Here is a 14,247-nt window from a genome sequence, read left to right as displayed (position 1 = left end):
TGCAGTATCTGGCATATTTCTAGGCAAAGACATTATTTTATCTGCAATTCAAGTTTAACAGTGTGCCCTGCATTTTATTTGCTAACTCGGGCAGCCGTATCCTAGAAAACCATTCCTTCGACTTTGGAAGCCCCTCCCTCCCTGAATCTGGGCAGTGTTGAGATACTTGGCCTGGACTCCTTAGACCCTGCACTATGCTTCTCAGGGTTCTCCTTCCTCTCGGGGAAGCACCAGGTGACTATAAGAGATCCCTTTGTCTAGGACACTGATTTAACATTTAAAAACATAAATGAGAGTGTCAGAGCTGAAAGCACACTTAAGTGCCAGTTTGTGGAAGCAGAAGTGTGAAGACTGAATTCAGGGAAACTCTCTCCACTGCACCCAAGCCCTGCAGTTCCGTTTTCTTGACGTCACTTCCGCATCCAAGAACCTCCTCGGCTTCTAGCCGTGCACTCCGGCGCCCTCTGCCTGCCGGGAGGAGGAATCGACTTTACCGACTTGGACAAACTGCTGAATCCAAAAGTGGAAAGCCAGAAATGGGCTCATCCTCTAGGTCCACGAAGGGAAACTCAAGCCTTCGCCGAGCGTGGGGCTTCCACGGAAACATGTCAACCCAGGACAGCAGCCACACGGAGTGGGTTCGACCTGGCGTCCGCCCGCTCAGAACTCTTTGGTCCATTAGGTGCCATTGCTTCCAACTCAGAACCTTCCAGAGTCAAGAACCGCAAAGCGGTGTAGATGATGTCTGCTGAGTTTGTGCAGAAAGCCGGAGGCTTTGCACGATGATACTGGGCATTTAGAAGTAAGAATGCCTACGGTCAGGCCTGCCTTGGCCTGTCTTTGCCCTTAATTTGCTTTATTTCACTTTACCCACACAGCCCTGAGGAGTGAGTTTTATAACCAAGACTCTCACCCTCACGGCTTGTGTCATAGTCTTCTTTTTACCATTTATTTGAAGCGTCTCACGGCGTAAATTACTCTGTGATATCATTACTGTGTCTGTAAAATGGAAATATAGTACCTACCTTCTCCGTTGTTAAATTAACATATTTAAAACATACGGAACAGTTCCTGGTAGGTGCTGGCCAGTGACTACTTAAGTCGTTTACATTTACAAACGAGGAAACAAGCGTAAATGTGGAGTAACATGTCTAAGAATAGACAGTAAGTAACTAGAGGAGCAAGTTAGGAAGCCCCTTTTTCCTTCTCGAAGTTTCTTCTTGCTTGTGCAGGCAGACGGTGGTGAGCACAGATGTTTCTATTAGTAGTGTGTGCATTGACTTAGTTTTGCCCTATCTCAAACGGCTGTTCTCCAGACATTTTAACAAAGTGAATGGAGTTGGCGAGGGTCTTGTATACACCAAACCAGAGGCCAGGTTTCTGTAATAATGGGAACAGATGGCTCCAGAATGTAACTCTGGCTAAATCCCAGGGATGAAACGGGCTCCTGGACATTGTAAAATGTTTCGATCCCATGACATTTCCAAGTTGTGATTCGGTGTGCTCAGGTTTGCTTTAGAGAAAAGCAAGCTCTCCATAGGATGCCTAACTAGAGATCAACGGGACAGCCTGTGCAGTCCAGGACAGACTTGATAAGGATCAGTGGCATTTCAGGGGAATGGTGTGTGACAGGAATAGTGGCATGATAATTCAAAGTCCTTGGGAGTTCAAGGGTAGAGCAGAAGGCAAGAATGGGTGGGAGTGGGGCGGGGCTATTAGGAAAGACTGTGTTCTGGTCGTACAAGTGAGTCATCGGAATTTCTCAAGAAGGGAGAGAAGATGTCATCTGTACACTTTAGATGTCGAGCTAGAAGGCTGAAGAGGTGTCAGGCAGTCTCTAAGACTGTTCTCAATGATCCTGCATCTCTGAATCCACATCCTGGTTTAGTCCTCCCTCCTGGAGTAGGAGCGGGCTTAACGAGCCCATCTCAACGAACAGAGAATGTTGGAAGCGATGACGTCAAGACAGAGATTAGGTTTCATCTTGGGTCTTGCTCGCGGGGAGACGCCAGCCGTGCTATGAGCGATGCTGTGGGCAGGTCTGTATGCACAGGAACTGATGACAGCTGTGGGGGTAAAAAGCAGGAGATGATCTTAGGTACATTTGGAAAAAGAATGGGAGACATCTGTCCATATAACTAGATGAGAACAAAGGGAAAGACAGGAGAGAAGGGCGTCCGCAGCGATCTGAGGCGTTTTCAGCGTACAGGTCACTGGGGATGTGTTTCAAAGGAGCTCCTTGAGATCTGCAGTTACAGGATAAATCAACGGAGAGGACTCAAGGGCAGACAGAGGGAAAACAGTCACTGTGAGCCAGAGAAGATAGAGTGCAAAAAGAAAAAAAATAATAGACTAGACCCTGAGTGCTGGAGGAAACTCTTTCCCCAGTGAGGTTTGCTTACCCAGGCGTGCAGTCTGCTGATCCCCGCACGGCACCAGACCACACCCTCAGTGTGCACTGACCAAGCGTCTTCTGTAACAGGCCCTGTTTCAGGTACTGGGGACACGAAAGTGACCACCAGAATCCTCACGTTCATTGCATTCATCACTGGGTCTCAGGTAGAAACAGTAAGATGTTGGTTTGCGGGTACCACTCTGGTGCTGTGGAACAGCTCTGATCTTTGAGGATTTCGGTATGCACGCAGATGAGCCTTTCCCCATTTCTTGACCTCTTTCGGAGACCTTGCCCTGACTCCATGTTTGCCACTCTCTACACAAGCCATATACTATGAGTCTCATTCTCCATGCAGCACTTGCTGTATTTCCAGCTCCTCTCTTACTTTTGTGACCTGACTCCATCAGCATCGGGCACTGCAACGAAGTCTACATTTTGTGCTAACTTCCCCATGTTAATATGCTTTCTTCCGGTTCTATATGTTGGGTAGGCTACGTGGTTTTGCAGTAACAACCGGTCCCCACATTTTAGTGTTCTGAACTGTAAGATTTAAGAAGGGTATTCATTTCTTGTTTGTGCTACTTAAATACTATGGGCCTTCTGGGGGCTCTGCTGATAGTCCTTGAGTTACTCCTGTGATGGAAGAAACCAGTATTTCAATCAACATTGGCCACCTGTTAGAATAAAAAGAGAACTTACTTGGGGGGCGTGTCTTGTTGGCAACATTGTTCCATCTAAGACTTGGTACCATCAAATGGGCCCAAGTCAGGCATATGGCCACACCCAACCGTAAGCAGGCAGGAGAGTGCTTTCCTACTCCATGTTTGGAAGTAGGGGTGGAGAGCTGCAGTAGTTAGGAACGGCATGGAAAGGTTCTTATACCAGCTTCATCACCATGAGTAGTCTTTATAACTACTCTCTTGCAATAATCTTCAACCCCCCCACCTCTCTTTCATCTCTTGAATTTCTTAAGCAAGCCATGAGCCAGCAAAATACAACCCTGCCCACATCCAGACAACCGAAAGGACTTCCTACTGCCACCCCTACTGCCCCACCCTAGATATTTGGTAGTGATGGTGGGGTGTGATGGTTTGCATTTGCTTGGCCCAGGGAGTGGCACTACTAGAACGTGTGGTCTTGTTGGAGGAAGTGTGTCACTCTGGAGGTGGGTTTAGAGACACTCCTCCTAGCTGCTTGAAGATGCTCAGTCTGTTCCTGGCTTCCATTGGATGAAGATGTAGAACTATCAGCTCCTCCTGCACCATGTCTGCCTGGACAATGCCATGCTCTCACCTTGATGATAATGGACTGAACCACTGAGCCTGTAACCCAGCCCCAATTTAATGTTGTCATTTATAAGACTTGCCTTGGTCATGGTGTCTGTTCCCAGCAATAAAACCCTACCTAAGACATGAGGCACCAATATTGTTCTAGGTTCTTCTATTTCTGAATTGGGGATCAGATGTGGGAGGGAACACTCAGGAGTGGGTTATGGCCATGAGTTTCTCATCTCCTGTTGTGGCATTTCTCTCCATGAAGTCAAAACGAATGATGACTAACAAAGAGTGGTGTGGCGAACAAAGTGTCATTAGCAAAGACCAGTGTCAGCAAAGCCCAGTGATGACCAGGAAAGGATGACAAGGTGAACCAATGCCACACAGCCTTGACCACTGTTCTTTGGGTTATATTTATACTGTTTCCAAACGCCCCGTGTTCTCTCAAGCATCTACTCTAGCACAACATCAAAAGAGGTCTGCCGCTCCATACTCCTAGTTACTACCTGACTCTATCTTCCCACAGTCAAGTCTGAGACAGTGTGACCTCATGTGGAGTTCTTTAGCTGCCTTATAACCTGTCTCCCAAACTCAGCTCTTCTCTACTCTGGTCTTTAAGAAAAAGTCAGATTTGATCACATGAAATCCTGGTCTGAATCACCTTAATGAATGCCCTTTGCTTTCAGAGAGAAAGATTTATGCCAGTTCCACCCAACCCCAAGAACCCAAATCCACATCCTACCTAGATTATATCAGTCACATGCCTGTGGCTGTGGAGCACATGCAGTGTGTTTAGTCTGAGGTGAGAGGTGTGTAAGCATAAATAGATATCGACCTTGAAGCAATAGTTTAAGAGGAGATTGCAAAAAATCAAATTTTAAAGTATCAATTCTGCACCGGAATAGAATCTTATGTATATATTAAGTTGAATAAAACGTATTGCTAAAACAAACTCACTTACAACACATTCCAATGTGGCCATTACAAAGTTTAAAATTATATATGTGTCTCATATGTATGCTGTGCTATGCTGACTAAAGCTGTAACTGTAAGTTTCATTTCTCTTCTTTAATTTTAGCTAATACCCTCCCCCAGTTTAATTTGGTGGCATAGGCCTGGAGTTCCAGATGATTAGAACATTCAGACAAAGGATCAAAAACTGAAAAAGATATAGTGTGAGTTCAAGGCCGGCCTGGACAATTTAGTCTCAAGAACAAAGAAGACTGGGGATATAGTTTAGTGGTACAGGGCTTGCCTACCATGTTGAAGCCCAAAGTTATATTCCTAGTAGTGGTTTATGTGAATGTGTGTATGTGCGTAGGTGCGTGCATGCGTGTGTGTGTGTGTGTGTGTGTGTGTGTGTGTGTGTTCATTCTTCATCGAAAGTACAAAACCTATCCAGGCACGGTAGCACACATCTTTAATTCCAGCCCTCTGGAGGTAGAAGCAATCAGATCTCTATGAATTTGAGGCCAGCCTTGTCTACAAAGTGGGTTTCAGAATAGTCAAGAGATAGACAGAGAAATCCTGTCTTAAACAAAATAAAACAAAAACAAAAACCTAGGGTCAATGAGATGGCTCAACAGACTGGCTTGCTTGCTTAATTCACAGAATTCATGGAATGATGGTGAGAGAGAACTGTTAGGATCCAGGCTGACCAAGGCTTTTCCTGAGGCCCTGTTTGGAGAAAGAACACAGATTCTTGTCTAAAGCCAGGAACATGCTTGGCAGAGCCAGTAACATCCTGGGGTCAGAGCTTTAGGGGAGCTTTTTCCTGAGGCTCTGATATATGGGGAAGGAACAGAACTCCCTGTCTAAAGCCAAGAATATGCTTGGCAAGGCTAGTAACAGTCTGGGTTCAGGGCCTTAGGGAAACTGACTTCATGCTAAAAACTCCATCTTCCCATCCTAAGCTATGGTTGTCAGTTTCAAGGCAGCAGAGTGTGCTCCTGTGACACATTAGATGTCCTGTTCCCTTTGTGCTCATTGTTTGATTAGCTTCCCACTCGGTCCCTCTCCTGCCCCACTGAAAACTGTGCATAAGATGTCAGACTTCAGGCTGGACAGATGGCTTAGCAGTTAAGAGCACTGTCTGCTCTTCCAAAGGTCCTTAGTTCAATTCCCAGCAACCACATGGTGGCTCACAACCATCTGTAATGAGATCCGATGTCCTCTTCTGGTGTGTCTGAAGACAGCGGTGGTGTACTCACATACATAAAATAATTCTTTAAAAAAAAAAGATGTTGGACTTTTTAATAAACTTGCTTGGCATAAGGCATAGCTTACATAAGACCCCCTGACCCCAACTTCTTTATCTTCTGTATTTTTTTTTGAACCCCTGGTCCTTCCTCTTAGGGACCTGGCACTGAAGAACAACCTGCTGGTTCAGGTCAGAGAGCCAACTCCACAAAGTTGTCCTCCATGTATGTGCAAAAGAAAGTGACTCCACGTTCACATCTTCCTCTCCACCCCCTTCTGAAACACACACACACACACACACACACACACACACTCAAGAGGCTACAGAACAGGGAGGGAATATATGGCTCACACTCATCAGAGCCATGGTAACAAAAGTGACTGAATGAACCCCTCTAGATCTAAGGGGTTGTTGAGAAATGTCCCGTAGAACCTGGGCAGGACAGGGGACTGTAAGAGGCACATAGCCTAGTTGTGGCTAAGGCTCAAGGCAGTGGAGCACTTCATGACTTGTTGCCTTACGAGAGCAAAGACCATTTCTTGTCTTTATGTCACACCAAAGTGTCACAAGTGTGCAAACAGGCAGGGCTTTCATTGGTGTAACTAAATAAAAAAAAAAATCCCTCTTTTCATTACAACAGCCCTCTTTTCCTTTTAATCTCTCCAGACATGCTCTTCCTATGTATCCCAGGCTGGCTTTGAACTCTCCATTCTCCCCCCAAGTGCTGGCATTACCTGTACCCATTGGCATGCCCATCAGGGTCCTGGAGTGGTTTGCCTGGGTCCTTTCATGGGGATGGAGGGCTGGGATAGGTGATCCGGGTCCGCCGTCGGCACGTCTTCCATAAGATGCAGCTGACGACCAGCAGTGTGGACAGGGAGTTCAGGGCCGGGATGACGACCACCACAGTCTGCATGCTGCCCTGATCTGGACCAAGGGATGGGGCATCAGGTGGATTGCTCTCTCAGGGCAGGCTATGCCTCTGACCTCTGCAGCCATTTCCCACAAGGTAGTATGCTCCCATGTCATAGAGGAGGTATATGGGACAGGACAACAGAGGCAGAGATTGGAGGCAAAGACTGTGGTACCTTGAGTCAGTGAGTGGGCGCGTGGCAGGTGCTTGGTAGAAGTTGTGGACTAAAATGAGGGACATGACGGTTACGCCCTATGCTTCTTATGACCCATCTCTCTCAATCCAACAAGCCACTCCCACCAGCACTGTTCAGCAGCTGGGGAAGCTGCAGGCACAGGAGAGATCTCAACTCAGAGCCGCAAGTTTCTGGGCCTCCATGTTATCCGTGAACTGTCTCTGAGCACGTTCTGAACACTGACCGTGAATGAGCCAGGTATGTCACTCAGACCAGTAAGAATTCACTGGCTCCCAAGAGTCCCTCAGAAACCTCCAACTGTCCCTAAGTGGTATTATGTAGATAGTCTTGGTCTGCATGGCAAACGAACCATTTTTTTTCTAGATATTTTAAAAAGTCATAAACAGGGTGTGGTGATGCATGCCTTTAATCCCAGCACTCAGAATGCAGAACCATGCGAATCTCTGTGAGTTCGAGTCTAGCCTGGTTCACAAAGTGAGTCCAGGATGGCCAGGGCTGTAATACAGAGAAATTCTGTCTCAAAAAACAAACAGCAAACATTTTTTTAAAATTGGGTACAGCATATGCATGCCATTGTGCGTGCGTGCAGGTCAGAGAACAACTTCTAAGAGTGTGTTCTTCCGACTCTGGGTTCTTTGGGATAGAACTCTGGTCATCAGGCTTAGCAGCAAGTGCCTTTACCTGCTGAGATCTCTCATGGGCCCCATGGGTAGATGGGAAAACTGAAGCTGGTGAGGTGAAGTGTCTGATTCAAGGTCATCCAGCTGAAAGGTGGCAAAGGTCAGGTCACACACTGGCTGACTCCACCTTTGCCAGTTCTTCTCTGCCTCTGATTACGCCACAGAGCAGCCAGAGGGTGTCCCTGAGAAGGGATAGAACGGAGGGCCACAAAAGCCTTCTCTCAAGGCTGGTCAAGCAGAGCTGAGGCTAAGAAGACAGGGTGAGGACCAGTGGACACAGGGGCACACCAGCAGGTTTTATGTTTTATTCTTTTTATTTTTGAGACAGAGTTCCTCTGTGTAACCCCGGATGTCTTAGAACTCACTCTGTAGACCAGGCTGGGTTTGAACTCAGAAATTCACCTGCCTCTGTGTCCTGGGTGCTCAGATTAAAGGCATGTGCCACCATCTCCAGGCATAACTTATTCAACAATGGGCCATAGTTGTGAGCCCCCCTGTCATCACACTCACACAGTGACACTATGAAACTGGGAGAGACTGATATCACAAGCATCGAAAAGGTTCTGTGGGGCTAGGGACATGTGGGGCTCTGCTGTCCCATAGCAGGTGTCAGGTATTGCAACTGTCATACCTGTGAAACAGGGGACCAAGGATGAGCAGTACAACTTTAAAACACGTACCACATTCCCAGGAGAAATCCCTGTCTTCCTACTTCCTTCATCTCTCTTTCTGCCCCATGGGTCAGCCTTCCAAGCATGGCTGGCTTCTCTCAGGTCTCCCTGCATCCAGCTTTGCTGCACCCTGAACACTAGGAGTACACACAGAGGGAGACACACACTCCCTCTCTGCTTAAAATGATGTCATGGATCCCTGTTGCCACCAGGATGACTCATGGAGTGGCACAAACCCATCCCTGTTCTCTTGCTCTGCCTTTTGCTCTCTGCAATGGTTAGGTTTGTGGTCAACTTGATATAACCTAGGCTCACCTGGGACACGAGAGCCTCAATAGATCAGGTTGTCTGAGAGAGATTGTTTTGATTGGTGATGGCTCTGGAAGAGCCCCGCCCACTGTGAATGACATCATACCTGGCTCACCTGAGCTATGTGAGAAGCTAACTAAACATGAGCCAGAGACTGAAGGGAGCAAGCAACATTCCTCCATAGCTTCTGCTTCAGTTCCTACCCCGACTCTCTCAGTGATGGGTCATGATGCGGAAGTGTAAGCCAAGAAAACCCCTTTCCCTCAGTTGCTTTTTGTAAGTGTTTTACCACAGCAGTAAAAACGAAAACTATATCACCCTCACATCAATCCTTGGAACATAGCCTTCTTTCCCTCTTCCTGTCCCCTGAAGAGGCTGTTGTCTTCCAGAAACACTTTGTCTAGCTCCTCCTCATCTTCCGGGTCTGGGCTTCAGGGAGGCACCCTTTGTCTGAGTGCCAGGGACTCTGCCTTCTCCTAGCCCTCAGTATATTTGTTGTGTTGAGTGGTCTGGTCACCATGCACTTCCTGACAGAACTCAGGACCCTGTTTGTGGTGCATGCCTCAGTGCTCAACACACAGTAGGTATGATATGGGAGTCTATGGTGTGGGTGACCATTGTGGTCTGTCAGGAGGGAAAGAAAGACAGACGCTTCCTGGCCCAGCCCTCGTCCACCCCACAGGCAATCTGGAGACTCGGCCAAAGTCAACACTTCTTTGAAGTGATCTTGGGCTGAACAAACAGCCTTTCTCAGCTGATACCTTCTCCAACTTCCACCCCTCCTTCAGCCCTGGCCAGCTGGCTCTAGTCCAAGGCTACTTTTGTTTTCCCATCATCCCTTTCTGAACACTGAGTTCTGGGCAAAAGGTGAAGATGGGCTGAGGAGCACATAGCCTGGTGCTAGCACATTCCTAGCTCTGCCCAAGGCCTTGCTGTGTGCTCTGGAAAAGGCCATCTCTCCTCTCTGTCCTCAGGTCCAACAACTGCCACCAGGAAAGAATTCTCTCCCTGTGCTTTACCAAGCAGACAATGATTAGAGGCTACTCAGGTGCATTGTCAAGGACCCCCCTGGCCTAGACTCTGGACTGTTCTGTTGAGTTGCAAGATCTGAACTCGGCTTTTTCTTCTGTGATGAAGGGATAAAAATGGCACCTCCTGTTTTAGGCTTATTGTGTAAGTTAAATGAGGTGACAGCTAATAATTAGTGTGTTAAAAATGTCTCAGGGCCTGGTGCGTGACTGGGCTAAACCAATCACAAGATGTGCAGGGTCTTGGAGAAGAAAGAAAACATGGATTAGAATTGAGCCTTACATTCGAGAGTGGGGGATGTGCCTCAGGAACCACATGGCTCATGGTTCCCATTATATAACTGTGAGGAAACTGAGACCCTGGAGCAGAAACTTACTTGCCCCAAATCATACTTGGTTCAACACTATTTGGATTGTTGCCTCCCCTGGCCCATACCTGGTAATCACCGGTCCTTCCCACTGGGTGGCAAGGAAGCTGGCTTAGGTACCAATGCAGGTGACATGTCCTCCCATCTATCTAAGTCAACACTCTCCCCCTGGTGGGTGTGGGTTGATAGCAAAGATGGAGGAGCCTAGGGTCTTGGAAGTGGCAGAGGAAAGGGCCGGCATCTACTTACTGCATAGGTGGGCAGCCGTGGAGAAATTGCAGGAGGACCCAGCGCCCATCAGGGGATGCTGGAACTTCAGCTCAGCAGGGCCGGATGAGGCAGGTACTCAGGATCTTTGAGGGCATTTCGTTTCCCGGCTCAGAATGGGCAGGTCAAATAGATCCAGATCAAACACCATATTAAACAGATACTGTAGAGGTATATTCAATAGAGTAACTGTGTGCTCACAATGTTTTATTAAGTGGGGGAAAAGTGAAACGTAAGTTGAGTATGTCTTGATTGATTGATTGACTCTGTGTGTGTGTGTGTGTGTGTGTGTGTGTGTGTGTGTGTAGGTCAGAGGACAACCTGTGAGAACTGGGTCTTTCCTTCCAACACATGGGCTTCAGTGATCAAATCCAGGTCATCAGTATTGACAGCAATGCCCTTACCCATTGAGCTGTCTCACTGCCCTTTCCCACTGAGCTGTCTCACTGGGTCCTCTACCTCAATCAATATCTCACTGACTGTAAGGATGCCTAGACAGTGAGCTCCCTGGGTCCACTTGTCTCTGTCTTCCTGGCTCTGGAGTTATGGCTGGCTCTGTCATTCTGGGGCTTTTACTTGGATACTGAGGGTCAGAACACAGATCCTCATGTATGAGCAGCATTACTTTACGGACTGGCCTTTGTAAAATATAATCCCTCTGGGAGAGAAAGACTAACCCTTATGGACAGAATACTCCATTGGGTGTTTGTGCAGTGGCCAACAATGCATGAATTCTGCTTTGGACGTCTTGGCTGTATTTTCCATAATGCATATAAGAAAAACCATTTACTGGGGAAAGAAGTTTACTGGGCAAACGTCTTGACACTGCTCCATTAGAAGGAATCTATTACTGAATATATAGAAAGAGGAGTAATGTAAAGAGTAACCATGCTTTTGTTAGTAGCTGATGCTTTCTAAATGCTGAAAGAAGAGGATTCTGTTCTCATTATTTATTTTATGTGCATTGGTGCTTTGCCTGTGTGAGGAGAGAGCATCATATCCCTTGGAATTGGAGTCACAGACGGTTGTGGGCTGTCATGTGGATGCTTGGAATTGAACCTTGGTCCTCTGGAAGAACAGCCAGTGCTCTCAACCACTGAGCCATCTCTCTAGCCCCTGGTTTGTTTGTTTGCTTGCTTGATGGTTTTAATGAATTAAGTTACTTTGTAATTTGCTTCAAATGCAGACAAACCACTCACTGGGTCCGGCAGTTCTCACTGCTCCTCCTTGAGCACCATCGGAGGTGACCAGTGAGATTTCTTCTGGCAGCCCCCCTTCCAGGCAAGCCTCTCTCAGATGGCAATGTATTTCTGATCCTAAGCTTTCTCCCAACCTGGAGACTGTTTTCTGGGGGCCTCTCTTGTGTGCATCTGGCACAAGTGAAAGATTGCTCTTCATCTTAAGACATGTGACAGTAGAGAGCAAATGTGCTTCAAGTCCAGGGCAATGGACCCTGAGGGCCTTGGATATTCTAGACATGACCAGCTAAGCCAGGTTTCAAGGGAAGAAGAAAGAGAGGCTGAGTGTTCTAGACACGGGCAGAGTGTTACCCAAGCAGAGGTGTGAGGGATTGAAGCATTGGTGACTAATAACCCAAGCGCTATATAGAGCTCTTACAGCACAGCATCTCCTGCTTTGGAACTGCCTGGCTGTCGTGGGGGACCATCCTCTTGCTCTGGAACGATGCTAGGAAGAGTAAGGGCCGAGGCTCAGGTGGGCCTGGTCGACAAGAGTCCTGGTATTTCCTGGACTAACAGAGCGGGTGCCGCCACCTGCACAGTACCATGTGCAACCCTGATGCCATCTTTATCCCATGTGCTTGCCACAGTGCCTGGAATGCCACCACCAGCTGTCAGCCTTCTGGGTGACGTCTCTATTATTACAAACGTGAATGGGTTGGAGACGGACGCCTCTCATACACCAGCTGTCCTGAGAGAATGCGCATTCATGCTCAGTCTCCATTCGGAGGACTTCTGAATCCTGTCACTCCCAATCTTTGTTATCCTTGGGGTGTTGAAGCCCCAGACCCTGACAGGCATCCCTCCAACCTGGACCTCTACATGAGGCGCCTTACTTCTGAGTACCCGCCTTCATCCCTGCCCCTACCATGTTGCACCACCCATTGTGGTTCCTCTGCTTGTCTGGGCAGGCGCCCTCTCTAGCTGTGAGGATTTTCTCCCTCCCCTGGGAGTCCCTTAAGAATCAGTACACAGAGAGTCTAGACTTTGCTTTGCCCCATGCTGCAAACCTTGAGCTATAAACCAACCCTCTCTGAGCTTCGGGTTGGGTTGGGTAACACTCAGGCTCCTTCAGGATTCAGACTCACTCACATCTGGGCCCGTTGTTTAGGAAGGACAGCACCTGGACCTGGTCTTTTGTGCCTTTGGTTTCAGCTCTCATAATAGTCTCTGCTTGCTGTGACACCAGGGCAGGACTCCCCTGGACACCTGGTCCAGTGTTGATGCTTATCTCATCTTACCTCATTCCTAGGGTAAGGGAGGAGCCCTTTACAATATTAAGAAAAATGAGAACTGTCAAAACCTTTAAAGGGATAAAACCCCTCTGTGTATGTTGTGTGTATGAATGTGCATGTGTGTTCTTGCCGTGTGCATAGTGTGGGCACCAGATGTCCAGTCTGGGTCTATTCCTCTGTTGTTCTCCGTCTTAGCTTTGAGATAGGGTCTTATCAAATCTGCCAGTCTTCACACACTCCCCCTGGTGCTGGGCCTGCAGATGTGGGATGATGCACTTAGCTTTGGTGTGTGTTCTACGGATCCAAATTTGTGTTCTCACGTTTGCACAAGTGCTTTGCCCACTGAGCTATCTCCCTATCTCCCCAGCTACTGGAAGACTGTTCTGTATTTAGAGAAAAAAAAAATGTTTTTGGGTACAAAACCAGAAGAGAAAAACAGGGAAAATGAGCATATTTCAAAGAAAAGCATTCACATTTCTCCTGATATTTCTGTGCAGCCAATTTCTGCCCTGCTTCCCATGATTCTTCCTCCTTCAGGTGGTCCAGGATTTGCAGAATTGGGACCTAGTGGACAGCTGGGATCAGATTCAGCACCTCGGTCAGCTCCAGTGGCCTTCGCTCAGCCCCCAGGATTTAAAGCTGTAACTCAGGCCTTTGCAACCAACCTCTTGGTGTGGAGGTCCTGGTTTCTAGCTGAGTTTGGGGATGTTAAGCAAAGCCGAGACCCAGGCAGGAGGGGAGGAATCTGTCCATGTGAGCAGTCAGCCTCTTGGGATGGACTCCCTGGCAGGAGGAAAGGGCTGTCCCCAGAGCCTCTGAGGCGAGCTGTGTACTGCCAAGAGACTTCATCTCTGTTGTTTGCCGTCTCTGCCACCACCCCAGAGAGAGGGACAAAGAGATAATAGCCTCATTACTGGGGGACCAAATAGCCCAAGCTGTGGGACCCAACATTCCACTTACCCTGGTAATCAAGTGTATCACTGAACTCTCCCCAGTAGACACGGGGAAACTGAGGGCTTCACATGCCCACCTTTAAACCATAGAAACCTGTGGTTTAAGGTCCCTCTTTGATGCTCAGGATCCTAGTTCTGGCTGCTGCCCTGTCACCGAGCAGTCCTCAGAGTTGAGAATGTCACTCCAGAGAAGTCCAGTGGAGTGTGGCTTTAGTGCTAACGGGACTGCTTCCACCTCTGCCAAGGAATAGCTGTGGATCCCATGGGCAATGTTGCTTTGTGGTTCTAACACTGGCTCGTGACGTTATCCTCATGGGCTCCTCTCCGTAGTTAGATAAAGTGTAAAGTGTACTAGCACTTTGCTTACAGGCTGTGCGTGGGAACTCAGAATGAGCTTGAATTAGTCCTTCCTGCAGCCTCCCCTCTCTCACCCTGATAGTACCAATATCCCCTTTCCCTGTATCCCTTCCCCTTCCCACCAAGTGTCAGTCTGTAGCCCAGGCTTCTAACACCAGTGCTG

Source organism: Micromys minutus (genome assembly GCF_963924665.1).
Source record: "Micromys minutus genome assembly, chromosome: 9".
NCBI lineage: Eukaryota > Metazoa > Chordata > Mammalia > Rodentia > Muridae > Micromys > Micromys minutus.
Note: the sequence above shows the minus strand (reverse complement) of the source record.